Genomic DNA, 6880 nt, shown 5'->3' on the forward strand with positions numbered 1-6880 from the left:
TATCCTGCCCATGTAATTGTAACCCCTCTGTACAGTATGTTCACAAAAAAAATTAAATTAAATTAAAAAAAGTCTAGGTTTTGTGAGAAAGAGAAAACAGAAGAGGAAGGAAATCATAAGATTCCAAGTGGAAGTCCAATGTAAGGATCACTGCTTATGCATACACCCAGGTGAACAGTGAGATTTTATGACCAGGAAGAAAACCACTGCTGAAGGTACAGCTCAAGAGGTAGCCTATTAAGTGTGTCCAGTGAACTTCTTCAGCTTCAGTGCTGGAAAATATATTGGGGAGTAGAGTCTATGTGAATTCCTTCAGAAATAATGTGGGGGGGGGCGGGTACTAGCACTTGAACTTGAGGCATTATGCTTTTGCTTTTGCGCTGATTTCATCCTTACCTCTGATGCTTTATTATTTGAGCCTCACCTTCAGTCCGGCATTTTGATAGTTAATTTGAGACAGAGTCTAAGGACTTTTCTGCTTAAGCTAGCTATGAAGAGCAACCCTCCAGGTCTCAGCGTCATGAGTAACTAGGATTCCAGGCATGAGTCACTGGTTCTAGCATGCTAGAAGCCTTTCTGAAATCTGTCTTTCCTAGTGCCTCCTATAAAAGTCCAAACAGGCTTTGACTCCTTGGCTCTCCCCTACTCAGCAAATCAATTATTCTCAAGTCAATATTTTTAATATCCTAAATGAATGTGCCATCTACTCTTATTGTTTTTAATTCTATTAGCTGGTATGTAAACATTCTTTAATTTAAATTTAAACAGTACTGAAATATATCATGATCCATATAAATCAAATCATCTCTTGTTATATTTTAATACTTCAGTTCATTTGGTGTGTACATTGGTAATATAGTCTTCCTTCACCTGGATTTTGTCTAATTCTAAATTTGTTAGGAGTTATAATGGTGAGGTGCCTAGAAAATGACCCATAGGATTCATTACATCTCTGTGATACTAAAGACAAAGTACATTTGGAGAACAATATTTTATATTGCATCAGGTTTTCTATTGATGAGTAACAGTTCCTCCCAAACTCAGCCAGTTAGAACAGCAAATATTAACTATGGTACTGTTTCTGGGGGTCAGGATTTGGGAAGCTGTGGCTTGGTCTCCCCCATGAGTGTATAGTGAAGACATCGGTCCTAATTTGTCATTGCCTCATGCTTAAATGTCCATATCTTTATATGATAGCAGCCACAGGAAGGTAGTTCTGAGCTCATTCACGTAGGCAGTAGCCACCATCAGAACATACGTTCAGTCCTTCTTGCCTGTGCACACAGCCCTGTCATGTGAGGGCCGCTGGCCTCCCCAGGACAAACAACAGGAGAGAGCAAGGGAACAGATAACCCTGACCCGGAAAACAATAAAAATATTTGAAGATTGCCTGTGTATAGAAATAGCACATGACCAGGAGTGAAAGTGGATGAACTTAATGGAAGGTGGCCCTAAAAATCTGGTAATCTGAATAGCATTTTCTGGGGCTGTGATACGATGGTGATAAACAAGGGTTGACCTTTTCTCTGTTGTTTTGAGATCTCTTGCCTTGTAGTCATGCTGTGAAGAATCAGCTAAGGCTCGTGTAGAAGCATGACAGGGGCGGGAAGAGGAACTGCGAGCTAAGGGATTGCTGGTGGTGTATGGACTGAGTTTGACAGAACTCCAGAGAACTTCACTTCTCACTGCTTTGCTTGACCCAGAGTAGTCTTGGTGTGTTTTCCCTATAGTTTCCCAGTAGACCATAAATCAGTAAAACCATGCAAGGGTGGTGAACAGCATTATCACTGGACTTGGGTGCCAGGAATGTGCCTAAGTCTTTCTTTTCAGCTTGAGGTAAACTAGGTCCATCCCAACCAGGATGAAATCACTTTCATTCTGACTGACACATAATCCCTCCGTTTGACCCACATTATGGAAATACCTGCTGTTGATGCCACACACACACACACACACAGGAAGGACTCTGTCAGTCAGGCTCCCCAACAAACTCTGCTTTGTGCAATCTTGGATCTATCTGCTTTGTTCCTTTCATCTAGCAAGGCTGTTCCTCAGGCATTGGGACTAAGTTATCACACGATAACTCTTTAGAACTGATCATCTATTAGGGCTGATCATGCAGAAGAAACAGTAAATGTATGGATACTACCGGTTTTGCAGAAAGACACAAGGTCTTGTCTCTTCACTGTGGTAAGAGTAGTAGGATATCAATTCAAGCAGGTGTGCAGGCTCCAGTTGACCATGATTAGGATTGTGGCTGTTTATATATACCTCATAGGAGGTCACCAAAGGCTTGTGAACAGGAGTATGGCACAAGTGTAAAATGTAACATTGTTATACAAATAATTATCTTTTAATTTATAGGATGCATGAAAATGACAGCCTAAAAGTTCACCCATACCAAGTTGTGAGGAATAGAGTGTGTTCAAGCCAAAATGGAGATGATCACCCAGGAGTAACACATTTCACTTACTTAGACACAGTGCTACCAAATGGCATCCAAGGTTCCTGAGATTATTTTAAAAGAGCAAGAAGTAGGTCACAGCAAACCAGTCATTAGAATTTTTTTTTTGCACTGCTTGACAAGACAGCACAGTTAGTCTTGACTGGTTCTGTTATTTTGGCATTTCAGATAGGCATGGTCACGAACAGAAATAAGATGGAGCATTCTCCAAGTTATTTGCCTCCCTAAGTCTTAGTACATCTATAAGGAACTAAGTTGAATTAAAGGTGAAATTGCCCACATCATGATACTCTGCAATCCAGAAGACATTGACTGCCCTCTCCCACACAACCCAAGACCTTCAGGCTTGATAGAAGTCTGAGGACCCCTTTTCTGCTGTCAAAACCATGATTTAAGATGAACTATGAAATATGCACTAAACATAATCCATAGAACAAAGTAGATTCCCACAAATGCCAGCTTTTTCTGTGCTCCTTTGTCTATAGATTACAGAATCATATTTCTGCAAACAAAAGGAAAAGCCTTTGTTAGAAATGCATGGCTCTGTGGCCTGTTTCCTTGGAGGACAGTTCACTTTTGGTTACTCTTGGGCTTTCCAATGGACGAGACTGAAAGCATAGACTTGAAACGCCGGCTTTTGCAAAGTCCCTGGAGAGACTGGCAAATGCATGATGAGCATAAGGGGAAGAAATCTGAAGGAAGATTTGATCTAAGTGGGAGGCAGATGATGAGTAGACTAACTCAAGTCCAGGGAAACTGAAAAGACACAGAAAAAAAAGTAGAAGATTTGGATGCAGATTGGAAGGCCAAGTCTCTGACTGTGATTTTTCCCTCTGCAGATGGTAAGGTCTGCTAAGAAGGTTCTCTGCAGCAGGCAGGAAGCAGAGATTCCTGATCCCGCAGCTCTCTCAGGAGGAAGGTACCAGGCTTCCAATGCTGAGCACAGTGAAGTCTACTCGCCTCCTGCAAACAGCTGATGAATGGCAAAACTTGCTTTGGGAGCTGATACAAACTACCTCCAGGGAGCTGACGGCTTATGGAATTACTTCCAAAAGGACCACTTGCATTCACACACCGAACTGAACTCCACAGGCGTACGAAGTAATTTACTCAGGTTAAGAACATTGCTTAGACCAGGGTTTGCAAACCCATTAATTCTTTCATCTACTCTTTAAGAAGCACCTGGGTACCAAAAATTCATTTAGATGCTAGGGGCTGCATGTTCACCAAAGTCTTGGCCTTCATAGATGGATGGTACCTGCTTTTAGGGATGAAGGGACAAACAATACATAGAAAAGTATGCTACAATTAAACATGCCATATGTATAAAGGGCATTTATGGGATCAGCAAGTGTGGATGGGGAAGGGGAGGGGTTCCTGTAGTACCAGGTGGGGTGGCCATGCTGATGGCGATGTCTCAGAAGGTGGGAGCTGAGCAAAGCAGTAAAGGCACTGGCTCCACCTTGATGGATGATGACACTCTTGTATCCCAAGGAAGAGCAGCAAAGCCAGCCTGGATGCAATAAGATCAGTAAAGGAGGGATGGCAGCTGAGTTTGCAGTTCCAGGGAGAGGACTAGTATTTCCATGCATGTGAGAGATGTGAATGCACTGAACGATTTTGAACAATGGAGTAATTTAACCTGTCCTACATCGACTGTAAAGGAACCTTCTAGAAACAGCATTGGGAACAGACGATATTGGCTTGTGGGCAGGAGTGGGATGTTGTGTAAGAACCATCTGAGGTGGTGATGATAAAAACTTGGATCTAGAAGATATGGTGGCAGTAGAAAGAAAAGGGAGTGGAGGAGAGTACTGTGGATCTGTTTTAAAATTAGAGTCCAATAACAAGTTGATCGAACTGATGTCACACATAAGTAAAAGCCAAGAGTCACTGATTAACATTCAAGTGTTTTGAAAGCAAGTGGAGATTCTGGTTTAAGGGGAGATCAAAAGTTTTTTATTTTTATTTTTTGTATTTTTGAGGTTAGGCTATCTGTTAGACAGCAGAGTGGAGGTGTTTGGAAGGCAGGCTGAGATTCAGTGCAGTTTGCTTCTATTATGCAGATTCTGATACTGGAAAATAGGTACTGGTGCCCAGTGTTCCATGGTACATGCATTCTGAAGATGTACCTGTCTCATGAGAGATTCTGGAGGGCTGAATAGCAACACTGAGAGATTTCAACCACAGAACAGGTAAAAACAGCATGGATATGTGAATAATGTTGATCTCTGTGCTGCTCCAGTACTCCCTTTAAAACTCATATTGAAACTTAACTCCCAATGCAAGTGCATTCATAGGTGTACCCTGGGAAAAGCTGCGTGCCTCTGAACAGCCTGTTTTCAGAACTTAATTTACTTACTGTTATTATAGAAGTGATGTACAGAGGAGTGATAATTACATGAGTCAGGTAATGAGGACATTCCCTTTTGTACACTCATTCTCTCCCAGTCCCTCCCTCCCATCTCCACCCACGAGTTGTATAGTTCACTTTCATCCACATCCAGTGAGCTCCAAAGCTTGAGCAGCCTATCTTCATGAATGGGCCACGCTCATCTGACAAGGCTTCTGGAGGAAGGGAGAGTTCTCTAGTTCTCCTTTTCTGCCACGTGAAGACACGGTATTTCTCCCTTCCAGAGGGTTCAGCCAAGTACCATCTTGGAAGCAGGAGAAAACTTGCAATAGAAACCACTTCTAGTTCCTTGATCTAGTACTTCCCACCCTCCAGAAATGTCAGAAAGAATCCTCACTCTTGATAAACAAACCATTCCTTGTTATTTTGCTATTGTGAAACAAAACGGGTATGATTGGGGATTTTCTTCACAGTACTTTCAGTAGATGAGATGGCTACTACTGATTACATTTTATAACTTTAATTTCATTTGAAACTTGTTATAATGGCAGGGACTCTTTCAACATCACAATTTAGCTTCAATTTCTTCCATACGTGATTTTAAAAGAGAGCCACAAAGCTCTTCCTGTAGCTCAGACAGACTGACTAATGGACTCAGGATACTCCTCAAAACCCTGAGTGCTAAGGCCCACTCCTTCTCTCCCAAGGCTGAATGGCCTGCTGGAGGCCCCACCTGGGAGGACTTGCAGAGGAAGGAATGTATAAGAACCAATTATCTACTTCGACTCCATCAAAGCCAAGTCTTTGACATTCTAGTGAAGTAGAAAGCACTCCTGGCCAGTATGTTCACAAATAAAATAAATAAATAAATAAAAGAAAGCACTCCTGGCTCCAACGTTTCCCCCGATGCTGTCTATGCCTGGCATTTGATGGACACAACTTCCTCTGTATTCTTCAAATCATCCACTTTTTCAAGGTGATACCTAAAAATAATCTTGTCTTCCTAGAAGATCTCTTCTCTGGAGGCTCACAGGGAACTATCTGTATATTACGCCCCCATTTTTCTTCCTATTCTAATAGGTTAACAGTCTTCCTTCCTTGGAGGATTGCATTGAGTCCCAGGAGCTGCTTCTTTCTTCGTTTCCTCTCCTCTTTGGCTATCCCTCTTTCTCAAGCACTATCCAGTCTTCCTTTACGAAAACATTTTTAGCATCCTTCGTTGAATATTACAATTTCCTTATGTTTAGCATGTGAACACCCTCAATTTCCCTTTTAAGTACTTTTATTATTTATTGTTGTTGTCCTTCAGTACTTGTACAAAGGCATTGTCATTTACAAAGCAGTTTGTGAACACAATGCATCTTGATCGATGTCATCCCTTTCAACCTTTCCACCCATCTCACCCCTACCCACCTCTTCCTTCACTCATCTTAATTTGTAGGCTATACATGGTATTCTTGTCTGTACTTTCTCCTTCTCTTCATTGGGTTTCCTGAGTTATAGATAGCTTGCACTGTTAAAAATAAGATAGTGTGATTGTTCGACATTATATATCTAATAAATTTATATATCTAATAAATATATCTCTATTTAATAAATTTATGTTTAATAAAATAATACCTAATATATCTATTAACTTATGCATCTAACAAATATATAACATGCTCACAAATCCTCTTCTGCAATTAATCATTTATTGTGACTGTGTATTAGTGTGCTTTATTTTCATTTACCATTCAATTTGACTTGTTTTATGCACAGATGTTCCCATGAACCAATATAAATCTTCAATAGTTTTAAAGTATTTTTTCTCTCTGACATTGTCACAGTAATAAAAAACTAACAGACATCCTGGTTTCCTGCCTAATTTATAGTGGCAAATTATTGACTCTGAACAGCTTCTCTGTTTTATATTGGACTTCTGCCTTCAGTCAAATGAATAAGACTAAGTCTCACTTTGCAAAAAATATGCATTACCATTTTTAAAGGAACTAAAATTTGCTTTATGTACGTCTATTTTCTGAGATATGTTATTTCATAATTATTAACATTTACATTTGGTA

Source organism: Dipodomys ordii, unplaced genomic scaffold (assembly GCF_000151885.1).
Source record: "Dipodomys ordii isolate 6190 unplaced genomic scaffold, Dord_2.0 Scaffold8, whole genome shotgun sequence".
Taxonomy (NCBI): domain Eukaryota; kingdom Metazoa; phylum Chordata; class Mammalia; order Rodentia; family Heteromyidae; genus Dipodomys; species Dipodomys ordii.